Below are 14073 nucleotides of genomic sequence, written 5' to 3' on the forward strand. Positions count from 1 at the left end.
GCATGGGTTTTAGCAATATTGTTTTGGAACTGTCTCATCAGGCAAGGGAAATGAAAGCCAAAATAAACAAATGGAACTACGTCAAACTAAGTAGCTTTTGCACAGCAAAAGAAACTATCAACAAAATGAAAAGGCCACCTACGGAATGGGAGAAGATATTTGCAAATGATAAGGGGTTAATATCCAAAGTATACGTAGAATTCATACAACTCAACATCAAACAAACAAACAACCCAATTAAAAACTGGGCAGAAGATCTGAATAGACATTTTTTCCAAAAAAAAAGACATGCATATGGCCAACAGGCACATGAAAAGGTGCTCAGTATCACTAACCATCAGGGAAATGCGAATCAAAACCGCAATGAAGAAGCCTTTTCAAGACTCAGTAACAGGTGATACCTGTCAATGGTTGGAAGTATGGAAGGTACAACAAATACCTTGACAATCAGCCCATTGTTGAGTAACTTTTGCAATACAAGGTGCACAACTGTCAGATCACTAATGGTTCAGAAAGTTGAAAACATGACATAGATGTGTTTCAAGGGCCACAGTGTTGCTGCCAGTGTTTGCTGATCAAACTGGAAAAGCAACAACATAACCTGAAAAATGTCAGTGTTTAGGCACCTTGGAGAGTCCAGAAGCTCAAAATTCAGCCTGAAATGGAAGGCCCATGCTATGTGGCCTCTCTCACCACAAGACAAATGGCTAAACTTTGAACAGGAATTGATGGGTGGCATGCAGTGGTAGCCTCTGAATCAGAAACAGACTCTCTACTGTTTCTCTTCCAACTGTCATGGTGGTTTTAGTTTGTACTTTGGGGTGGGGGGGGGCGGTTGGGGGTCGGTGATCCTTAATGGCATGCTTCCTTGGGCACAGGGATACTCACGTCACAAGTGCAGATCATCTCAGGTGCCTGAGGACGCTGCTCTGAGAGTAGGGCATGCATGTGGCTGCTGTGTTTCCCTCCCTCCAACTGCCAGACAAAAGTGCTATGCCCTGGCTGGGGGCAGGGAAGTGAAGCCAGATATTTCCTCTTCCCATGGCTGGCAGTCCCAACCCACAGTGGTAGTATGACCCCCCAAAGCAGGATTGCAATCCCAAAGCAGGATTTGATAAATGCCTAAATAGGGGCTGGGTGAGAGGCCTGTTCTCACTGATCTCTACCCAGTGCAACATGGCACTGGTAGCCTGGAGCATAGATCCCTGCCAGCTGTGAAGGAGGACAGCAGTCACTTGGGCTGGGTCGGGTGCAGGGGATGGGGAAGCTGGTGGCCAACAGTCAGTCCAGGGGAATCAGAGACACAGTGGGAGGTGGGATCACCACGGGCCACGGCTCTGGGTCATTGGCACATATTCTACTGTCCTATCAGAATTCAATTATAAGACACAAACTCAGAGACAAAATTATGAAGCATTTTAAGATGGTGACCACAGCGCATGAGGCCAGAGAGCACTGGCCTTCAATAACTGTTACCACTCCTCCATTCACACTCTATGTTCTAGCAACACAACTCCCTCCTGTTGGCTTTTGTAATGACTACCCTTGATCGGGATTACTTTGGTTCACTTACTCCTCTATAAACTTGAAGTTTAAGCTTGGGTGTTATTTCTTTTGTGATGCCGTCTACCTCTGGAGGTAGTTAGGAGGTACCTCACTGTGTTTTCGTAACACTCACTTGTTTCCTCTATCATAACACCAGTCACTGGAATGTAATTGTCTGTTTACTGGTTTGCTTCTCCTCCTTCACTGTAAACCTCTGTAATGAGAGGTGGATAAATATTTGTTGAATTAATAGCTCTGTTGAAGCGTCATTTTTCAGACAGTTAAAATTGTAGCTAAGAGTTTATAGAACAATATTTAACATTTAATCAAGCGCTTATTTTGTTCGATGCAGCAAACATTATATTCTACACAGATAAAGCACTGGTAAATTTTAATAGCTTTGTCAGTTTTGGTCTATTGAGTTTTAAAATCCAAGTAGTATTACCCTAAGTAAAAATAACTTTCTATTGAACATACCCATACTCTGGATAGTGTATTTTTGGAATCTTTACACAATCAAGAAAATTTTTCATCACAGATGATAATTCGCTGAAGGGTAAAACTCTTGGGTTACAAATTTTGTTTCCAAACTTCATAGATTTTTGTTTCATTAACTTCTGGCTTTTAATATTACAAAGTAGTCTGAATCTTAACCTGAATTTTGCTTGTTTGTATACAACAATATCTCAAATATCTGTTTACATGGGTTTTATATTCATCATCTCTTTTCTGAAAGAAGCAACTCCTTTCAGTCTTCATACTTAAAGTATTTTTTAAAGTTAGGACGGTGTTAATACTAATGAGCACTTTGATCACTAATTCTCTTCCAATTTTTGTAGTTCTTCTTTAGGATCATTTATAATTCTGTTTGCCACACCTATTATCTTCATTTTCATGGGTTTTATCCTATTCTCTTTTCCTCTGCATTCAGACCCATATGATTCAAATTTTCATAGTGCCTCTTATAGTTCTTATATTTTCTAATGTGAATCTTATTTCTAGTATTTTGTTTTCAGTCTAGATATAACCTTTCTTTATTTTAGGCATTTACTTTTTGTACCTTTTGGTTATAGTTTAACCTCAACCATTTTCCTTTGGATAGCATTCAACTTCACAGAGTTGCACACTGTTTAGCACAGTTCTTAAACATAAGCATGACTTAATCCCTCAACAAATGACAGTTATTATTAAAAGCAGTTCTCAGTAATTGATATCACAAAAGATCTTAGAGTTGCCTCCAGGCAAATACTATTCACTTTTGTAAAATTCAGGCCCCAAAGAGCTAGAAAAATGAAACTGCTCAAAATCACAAAGATAGTTAATACTAAATGAATATATTCAGCCCCAGGCTTCTTAAAGTCAGAGTTAAATATATTTCAACTGTTACATAACAAGTGTAGGATCCATGTTAAGAATGGAGATGAAGTATGTGATTTGACTCCTTGAACTTATTAATGGGATTTCATTCAGAGATGTCTAAAACAAAGCCATACAACTTCACACTGAGCAATTTCACAAGAAATATGTCAGGGTTTCGGTGTTCAAGCACTCATCTGAAATATCTAGACCTCCTACGTTTGTTGATTATTTTCTTAATAAAAATTTGGACAATCCAATAACTCAGTAGTATACTTAAGCAGTAAGCATTGCGCAATGGGGACAAGACACGCCATTCTCACATTAGAAGGGGCTGTATTCTTTCCTTTCCATTATTATGAGACACAAAATGGGTGGAGAATCAATGAGGCAAAGATCATGGGTTAATTGCAGCATTTTCCCTTATATTCCTCTCCCTTGACTATGAACTTAATGCTGGAGAGGCCACGTTATATTGGGTTGATTCATGTAAAACTTCAAAACAAATAAATCCAAAACAATCTCTCATGCCTAGTGCTTCTCTCTAATTAACGTGTTGGAACTCATGTTGTTGTTCTGCAGCTACTCTGTGGGTCAGTTAAAGCATCTGGCCTCAGCAAATCCAGAGCCCAAAACTGAGCAGTTGTTCCATTGAGCATTTGGGACTGCATATTGGCACGAAAAACTTCAAAAACTCTACATCGCCATTATCGGAGTAAAAAACAGAATATTATCTTTTTTCATGGTTGAGAATCAGAATTCTTTACCTGATAACTGAAATGGACTAAATATTCTGGGGAAAATAAACAAAATATAAACATTTCCCAGAAAGCCAAAAGGGTCTTTTTATACATGGATGTTAATTAACCATGAAAGCTTTGAATACTAAATAAAGGACATTTTCTACATTATAAGAGGCTCTTTCTTAGGTAATTATGATATTTCACATTTTTTTTAATCCAGTGCAATTGACAGTGACTTGGGCTCTCAAGCAACCCCTCTTTGGGCTCTCAGGTTTGCCTCATGACAGGAGAGGTTGGATACCAAACAAGACAAAATGATACGTATAAGACAAAATGATATCCATTAGTGAGTACAGACACAAAAGCTGTAGGTTCCTTAGGGCCAAGAGAAGACACATGGTCTGATATTCTGCTGGGAAATTATGAAATGCTGAAAATTAAGGGTGTCACAATGTTTACCCAAACTTTTCTATTACTTCCCTTACAGAGCATGTCTTTTTTCCAAGGGAGACCATTTCATGGATAATACTGATTGCAATACTGGGGGGAAAAAGCAAATGCCTCTGAACTCCAGGGATTTTATTAAGTTCTGTGTTACCTCTGCATCAAAATTGGCATCACATGATTCTTCAGGGACAGTAAAGACCAGCTATTCCCTTCCTGATGTCACCACTCAAGAGCAGGAAACAAAGTCAAAGACAGGATCCTCTTCTAGTGGTTTCAACATTATACACATATATGTATATGCACATAAAATATTTTTAAATTGTGAGATATGCCATACATATAGAGTGCTGCATAAAGCCTGTATGTACAGTTCAAAGAATACATATAAAGTGAACACTCATGTAATCTCCACCCACATTAAGATATAGAACATTTCTAGCCCCCAGCTCCACTGTGTGCCCTTTTCTGACCACAATTCCATTCTTTCCCTTCAAGTAATCATTATTTTCATCTTACTGATTTCTTTAAATTTTACCACCTACACATGGATCTTTTAATAATATAATTTAGTTTTGACTTAGGTTTTGAACTTTTAACAAATAAAATCACAGTATATATTTTTCCATTCTTCTTTGAAACTTACTGCTAAATGTTTACCTGTAGATTTCTATTTTGGGATATAATGGAGTAACTGGTATTGGACTTGCTCTCCAATAGCAAACAACTAGAAAACTACACAAAATATATGAAACAACTGCTTTCAGGCATTCTACAACAGGCCATACAGGGCTGTAATCCTTGAGAGAAGGGGTACAAACCCAGTGAGCCCAGTAACTGGCTCAGATTTCTGCCCATGGAGGCTTTCTGGACTGTGAAAAGTAGGGAGTTCCCAAGCAAGCTAGTCTCCCTGATTAAAGAGACAGAAATCAGAGTTAAGCAAGACTAAGGCAGTAAAGGTTTGTAGTGCAGAAGACCAGATAGGAAAGTGCTCTGAAGAGAAAGAGTTCTAGAAATCTGCATAGCTCCTTTGAGTTTTTGGCTGAGTATTAAGCTGTGTTTGTGTAGTGTGAAACTCCATAAGGCCAGGCAAAATATAACTGCTAGACAGAGAATAACTACCTGCAAGCTGTAGGCTAAACAATTTCAGTAACTAACACTGGGTTAGGAGACAGGTTGAGTTCTGACTAGCCAAAATGAAACAAACTTGTTAAACATGAAGGGTACATAATAGTAATACTGGAAGGGTCTTGCTTTAGTGGTAGAGCTAAACTAGCTTTAGAATAAAGGCTATCTAGATGCCCCTGCCCCTAACAAAGTTTAAAAGCAAGCTTCAAAAAGTTCAAGCTGATCTATAATTAACTTAATTGCCCATCAAAACAAACTTCAACACTCTTTAAAGGAAAACAATAAAATCCAGAGACTCAACAATATAGCAGTCATAATATTAGGATCTCATAAAATATGACTACACATGTGTAAAAATAGGAAAATGTTTCCTATAGGCAGTAGAAATCTCAGTCAATAGAAACTGATTCAGAAATATTAGAGATAATGAAATTAACAGACAAGAACTTTCAAAAACCTATTTTACATGTGTCTAAGCATTTGAAGGAAAACTTGAACATGATGAAGAGATAAATGGAAGATGTTTCTTAAAAACACAATGGAATTTCTAAAGATAAAAAAACTGAAAGGAGAAATAGACATATCCACAATTATGGTTGACTATTTCAACAGTCCTCTCTCAGGAAGTAAGAAAATAAGGAAACACAAAAATTAGTAAGAAAATTGAACAACACTACTAATAAATTGGCCAAACTGAGATTTACACACTGATGTTAAAAAATACACTCTTTTCAAGAGCACGTGGAATATTAACCAATATAGACTAAACAGTAAAATACAAAACAAGTAGCAATAAATTTAATAATTGAAATAATATAGAATATGTTTTCTGATTATATGAATCTGTTCAGAAATCAATTAAAAATCAGGAAACTCTATAATATCTTGAAATTAAGCAATGCACTTCAGAATAATCTATAGATCAAAAAAATCAAAAAAGAATTAGAAAATATTTTTAATTAAATTGTAATGGAGAGGACTTCCCTAGTGGTGCAGTGGTTAAGAATCTGCCTGCCAGTGCAGGGGACATGGGTTCAAGCCCTGGTCTGGGAAGATCCCACATGCGGCAGAGTAACTAAGTCCCCGTGCTGCAACTACTGAGCCTGCGCTCTAGAGCCTGCGAGCCACAACTACTGAGCCCACATGCCACAACTACTGAAGCCTGTGTGCCTAGAGCCCATGCTCCACTACAAGAGAAGCCACCTCAATGAGAAGCCTACGCACTGCAAGGAGGAGTAGCCCCTGCTCATCACAACTAGAGGAAGCCTGCGCGCAGCAACAAAGACCCAACACAGCCCTAAATAAATAAATAAATAAATAAATAAATAAATAAATAAATAAAACCAAAAAAAAAAATTTTAAAAATTATAATGGGGAAACGATAGTTATCCAAATTCAGGGGGTGTGGCTAAAGTGGTATTTACAGTAAATTTTATAGATTTAAATACATATATTAAAAAAGAAAAATAAGTAAAATCAGTTATCTGAGCTTTAAACTTAAAAAGCTGAAGAAAAAAATTAAATCCAAAGTGAGTAAAAAAAAAGAAAATATCAAAGAGTGGAAATTAAGGAAATTTTAAAATGAACAAATAAAAAAGAAAATCAATAAAACCAGAAGCTGAGTCTTTGAAAAATCAATAAGAGTTTTAAATCTTTGGCTAGAATGATAAAGTAAATAAGAAATAAACTCAAATTACCAATGTTAGGTATAAGAGAAGATTTTCACCACAGATCCTAGATATATTTAAAAGATAATAAGGGAATATAATAAACAACTTGGTGCCAATAAATTCAAGTTGACATGAACAAATTCCCTAAGACACTAATTCATAAACTGACAAAAGAATATAACATATAAAAAAATAGACTTAGATCTATTAAAAGAATAAAATTTGTAGGTAAAAATCTCCCCTCACAGAAAATTCCAGACTCTGATGGCTTTATAGACGATTCTACCAAAAATTTAATATAAAAAATACCAATTTTATACAAAGCCTTTGAGAATGTAAAGGAAGCTGAAATGTTTCCATATTCATTTTATGAAGCCAGCATTGTACTAAAATCAAATCCAGCAGAGACATAACAAAGAAAGAAAATTACAAAGACCCCTTATGAACATAATCATGAAAGTTCCTAACAAAATATTAGCAAACTGACTGCAACATTATATAAAAAGAGCAAACTGTAGTTTATCCCAGAAATGCAAGGATGGTTTGTTATCAAAAATCAATCAAAATAATGTACTATATTAGCAAAATAACCCAAGAGAATGTGGTCATTTTAATATATGCATTTTAATATAATCATTTTGTCAAATGATTTAATATAAAATCATTTGACAAAATTCAACATCCATTCATAATAAAAACTCTCAGCAAACTAGGAATAACAGCAAATTTTCTCAACATGCATCTAATATGCAACTGATGAAAGAATTAACAATTGTCTCAAGATTAGGAACAAGGCAAGGCTTGTCTATCTTCACCATCACTATTCAACACTATAGTAGAGGTCCTGACCAGTGCAATAAGGTGAGAAAAAAGATATTAAAATATAGATGGAAGGATAGATAATATATAGATCGATAGATAGAAATAAATAGAAAATAGAGAAATAGATTGGAATTAAAGAAATAAAATGGCCTTTATTCATAGACATTATAATTATATATGTAGAACATCCTACGTATAAATATCCTATTACAATTGATATCTTAAATTAAGAAATAAATGGAATACCATAGTCATGTATTGGATGACTCAAAATTTTTAAACCTTCAGTTCTCCCTAAATTCAATACATAACCATCAAAATAGCATCAGGTTGTTTTGTAGAAACTGAAAGACAATTTTAAGATTTATATGGAAATGCAAAAGGCCCAGAATAGCCAAAACAATTTTTTTTTAAATGGACAAATTTAGAGACATTTTACTATTTTATTTAAAGATATACCATAATGTTATAATAATCAAGACAGTGTAGAAGCAGCATAAGCATACATGTACATATTCAATAGATTTTTGACAATGGTCCTATAGTAATTCTAAGTTTAAAATGTAGTCTTTTCAACAAATGATACTAAAGCAATTGGATATCCATAGCCCAAAAATAATGAAACTCAACCCTACATCACAGCACATACTAAAGTTAACTTGAAATCTAGCATATATTTAAATGTAGGAGCTAAAACTGTAGAACTTCTAAAAGCAAAAATAGCAGAAAAATCTTTGTGACTTTGGAGTAGGCAAATATTTTTTAATAGGACACTAAATGCACTGATTAGTAAAAAATGGATAAATTAAACTTTGCTACAATTTAAAAATCTGCTCATTGAAAACACCATTACAAAATGGAAAGATAAGCCATGGGTTGAAATAAATTCTTCACAATACATGTATTTTACAATGTGTAAAGAATTTCCAACTACATAATAGTACAAATAACCCAGTAAAAAGGGCAAAATATTTGAATAGACACTGCACCAAAGAAGACATACAAATAAAGAAAATGAAAAGAATACCCAATATTATTATTCACAAGGGATATGTGAATTAAACCACAATGAGTTACCTTTGTACAGCTACTGGAATGACTAAAATTACAAAGACTAGAAATACCAAAGTGTTAGTGAGGATATGGAGAAATGTAAACTTCTATGCATGACTGTTGGGAATGTAAAGTGGTGTAACCACTCTGGAAAACAACTTAGTAGTTTCTGTGCAGTCAAAAATTTATTTATCATGTGATCCAGCAATTCTTCTCCTAGGCATTTACCCTAACAAATGAAAACATATGTTCATAAAAAGATGTGTATACCCCTAGCAGCTTTATTCATAATAGTGTGTAACTGGAAGAAACACAAATGTACGTCAACAAGTAAATCTGTAAGCAAATTGTGCAACTGCCATACAATGAAATTAATACTTTAATTGATAGTTAACTTATATTAATTTTTAATTGACACAAGTGGAACACGTGTACAAAGCTAAAAAACATTATACTGAGCAAAAGAAGCCAGACACAAAAGAGAACATACTGGATGATTTCATTTATATGAAATCTAGAAGAGGCAAATTTAATCTATGGCATAATAAAGCAGATCAGTGTTTACCTGGGGTCAGGGATAAGGGAGTAGGATTGAGGGCAAAGAGGAATAAGGGAACTTTTTGGGATGATGGACATGTGTATATATGGGGTGGTGTTTATATAGGCATTTAATTTTCAAAACTCATGGAGCTGTACACTTAATATAGATGTATTTTGTTTTATGAACTTTATACTTTAATAAAGTTAGGTAAAAATAAGTTTTTAAAATGTTCTAATCAATACATGTAAAAAATAAAAATCCAGAAGCATTTTTTAAGTTTTACTTAATCAGAGATGAATCTGCCCTAATATGCCCCTTCTTAAAAACAAGACAAAATTCCAAATTAACTCACATTTACCCAGTAAATATGCTCTTTGGCCAGATGTCTCAGTTTTCAGCATTTAGACTTTCCAGTCCCTATGCTGTTATTTTCTAACTTGCTTCTTTGTGTTAATGAAGCTATTTTAAGATAAGCCACTGGCCAACAGCTGTCTATTTCTTTCAGTATAGTGACAGGGGAAATAAACATTTCCAGTTCTTCCCCTACTAATGCCAGGCCACATTCAGTAAGCTCTTTGGTTACTGTCATAGGTAGCAGCCTGTCTTTTCCAATGGTAAGACTGCATTAATCCATCTGATAAAGGGCAATTTGAGGAAGGTGAGCACAGCTCAGGACTCTTTAATCTGTCAAGTCCTATTTTCTTTTACCCTTGAAATGTTCCAGAATCCTCCTTCCAATCTGTCATAGGCAAGTCTAACATCCCATCCTAGAGTTTACATTAACTTTTAATAGTATTATTGGCAGACATAAAGTCAATTTACAAAGAAGGTGGTCTTCTGTGAATTTTTGTATTGCTAGTATCTGAATTGTATTATAAATTTGCCTTTTCCGTCTTTGTTAATGGAAACTATTTTCACATATACACTATATTTCTAGGCTGTGGAGAGAAGAAAATAAAAATTTTTGGTAAGTAAATGAAATGATGTTTAAATGATTTCCTATTTGAAAATAACTTATAGGCTATTTAAAATAGGCCTTTCAGTTATTAGGCAGATAGCTTGCCAAGAATGTGGGAAATACTACTATGAAATGGATGATTCCTCCTAATGCAATTGGAAATCATAATTTTCCACTCACGTACAATCTTCAAGCTATAAACTGCATGCTTTAGTATATGGATTAGAAATATCATTCTTTGAAGCCCTGTACTGTAAAACCAAGAGAAATTTTGTGCAACTAATGTAATTGTTTCAGTGAATTATAAAAATTTAAATCTTCTCTAGATATTTCCTGTTAGATAACTCTCTAGTGAGAATTTCATCCCACCATCCCTGGCAGCTTCTCAAACTCTGTATAATAGATTTAGCTACTCAGATGAGGACATGTTACTGGAAATGGCAGTATTTTTAACTTGCGCTTAGAAGATATTTACTAGTACAGCTAAACATATGTTTCATTTTAGCAAATAATTATTTCTTTCTTCATTTCTACCCACAACTTTCATCCTCTATACCATAAATAGTTATTAGAGATATGATTCTCATGGGTAACTCTTAATTACCCACGGAAATGAGAATACGTCTAAGAACATTTATATGTCAAAAGTACTAATTTTGGGCTTCCCTGGTGGCGCAGTGGTTTAGAATCTGCCTGCCAATGCAGGGGACACGGGTTCGAGCCCTGGTCTGGGAGGATCCCACATGCCATGGAGCAACTAGGCCCGTGAGCCACAACTACTGAGCCTGCGCATCTGGAGCCTGTGCTCCGTGACAAGAGAGGCCGCGATAGTGAGAGGCCCATGCACCGCGATGAAGAGTGGCCCCCGCTTGCCGCAACTAGAGAAAGCCCTCGCACAGAAACGAAAACCCAACACAGCCATAAATAAAAATAAATAAATAAATAAAAACCAAAAAAACTGATGTCTTACATTAAAAAAAAAAAAAAAGTACTAATTTTGAATAAGTCTTGGCCTATTTCAACAAATTGGAAAGCAGGTATGTTCAACATTTACCATGTATCCAACTATCTGTTACTACTACATGGTAGAACACAAGGAAATATAGTCTCTGCCTTCATTTGCTTCTCAGAAATAAAGAAAATATATACACATAAAGCAGAGAATAGTATAAACTATAGCATAATATCAAGCACAAAAAGTAATAGTAGCTGTAAAGGTCATGTATCTGTCTGGCTGTGGAAGGAGGAAGACAGAAAGTATAAATATAATCAGAAGAGAAAATCTGACTATCTCTACTCACCAGATCTTATTGTTAGGGATTTTTTATCTTATTTAATACTACCAGCAATATATGAAGTCAGTATTATGCCCACTAGCCAGATGGAGAAACTGAAGCTTAGAAAGATTAAGATGCTTACCCAAGGCATGTCTAGAATTTACAATGGTAGATTCAATCCAGTTCTAGATTTCAATGGATATTTATTGGTGCTGATGCTGTTAATACATTTAGCCAAATAAAAGGCTGATTCTGCTTCCTTGTGGGTTTTCTCACCTTTTTAGGAAAGAAATGCTAAATGACAGATATAATTAGCCAGAGAGACTTACAGAGTTATATATTAATGGGGTCCTTCTTATGCCCCCAAATTTAATAAAAGATGCAAGATACCATTAAGATGGAAAAGTCATAGGAAGAATAATAAGATCTCATTCTCATCATAAGATGTTTAACAGTCAACACGTAGACTATGAAACAGATCCAGTGCCATAAAGACCATGAATTTATCCCATGAGTACAAACTGCTCAGGTTGGAGAATGCTCAAAAGTTGTAATCAAAAGTAGAATCCTTTAACTCTAAGGACAGGCATTGGGTTTCTGACCAGAATGTACTCTTTTTTTTTTTCTATTACCATAATCATAATTTTTCACATGGCATTCCTCTAAGAATGATAATCTATCTATAAAGTTGATGCCTACTTGTCAATGTAATTTATATAAGTGACTTTGGGCTACAAATAATTTTGCCTTTTGAAATTGCAGAGTATGTTTAATTCCTTTTTTTAAATATATTTCCATAAATATCAGTAAGTATATAAAATTTCAATCAACATTGATACTAATATATTTATTTCATTAAAAACTATGTTTCAGTGAGATATTAATGTTTCATATTTCATAAACAAAGAGATTTGACTATTATTACTATTAACTTAAGATTTTAGATCAGAAAGATTATTTGCATTTGAAGATATAAATTACTTTTTAAAAGATATACATGTGTCATTTGAAATACATATTTTATGCACTGTGTCACCCTCCTCACTCTCCTTCCTAAAAAATATAAAATATTTTATTTACTTAAAATAAAGGTCATAAAGGGAAGTCATTAAAAGTACAGACAATTGCTATCATCAGAAATAAAGTTTGTCTTCATTTCAGTCAGCTGGTTGGGAAAAAGGTGGTGGAAGTTAAATGAAATTTCTGAAATTAAGAATAATCAAAAGTATTTCCAGGGCTTCCCTGGTGGCGCAGTGGTTGAGAATCTGCCTGCCAATGCAGGGGACACGGGTTTGAGCCCTGGTCTGGGAAGATCCCACATGCCACGGAGCGACTAGGCCCGTGAGCCACAACTACTGAGCCTGCGCGTCTGGAGCCTGTGCTCCGCAACAAGAGAGGCCGCGATAGTGAGAGGCCCGCGCTCCGCGATGAAGAGTGGCCCCCGCTTGCCGCAACTAGAGAAAGCCCTCGCACAGAAACGAAGACCCAACACAGCCAAAAATAAATAAATAAATTAAAAAAAAAAAAAAGTATTTTCAATATTCTTTTCCAAATTTTACTCTTTGATAAAATTGTTCTTGGAGGGTAAACTCCAAAAGCAAGATTCTACATACAAACATATGTTACTCTTACTCAGCAAAAGACAGGGCTGAGGATAGAAGTCTACATGCAAAGCAAGATATTTCATGAGACCACAAACATTTGTAGATCAAGAATTCTCTCCCAAACTCTAAATGGACCATGTATAAGTTCTGACCTAAAATCAAAGCATTTGTAAAATGCTTATGAAAAATAAGAGAGGAAATAAATGTAACCAAGATTTTGATATTTAGTGAATTTCTTAAAATATTTCCAGATTCTTTTTTGTTCCACACAGTAATTATCTGAATGCCTACCATGAATATCCAAGAATATTGTTAGGATTTTTTCCAATGGTCATTTTTACCATAGCATAATAATTTTACTGAGTAGTTATGCTTTTGTTTCAATATGTAGCTTATTATGTACAATTTTCTAATCCCACATATTTGTGTACCAGAATAAAAATTCTGGAATTACTTCTATTAGCTGTAATCACTGTATAATAGCAACACATTTTAAAATGACAGATTTATTTGGTTTCTTTACTTGCTAATGGTCAGAAAATTTAGGATTGGCACATGAGAATAAAATATCAATAGAGTTAAATAGTTAGCAATTAAATTCATATGTGATGCTCACATTTCATTGCCTGGGTCCCAGGCACAGAATTCCCCTTCAAGTGGGACTTGCTATAATTTGGAAGGAGTTCTAGTGCTCAATCAGTAGATCTTTGCCATCTCTGATAGCTTTACCCTCTCAACACAAAACATGTTGTGACCAAGTCTCACTTAGTGTAGGTCTTTGGGTGAATCGTTGTGTCCAACGAAAGTTGAAGACATGGGTCATGGAGTCGAAAGACCTTTTCCTAATCTGGAATTTACAGTATTCCAGCATCAGGGCATTACTGAGAATTAAAGAGAAGTCTTGATTTGACAGGACACATGACCTAAGCTGA

Source organism: Balaenoptera physalus (genome assembly GCF_965194825.1).
Source record: "Balaenoptera physalus genome assembly, chromosome: 3".
NCBI lineage: Eukaryota > Metazoa > Chordata > Mammalia > Artiodactyla > Balaenopteridae > Balaenoptera > Balaenoptera physalus.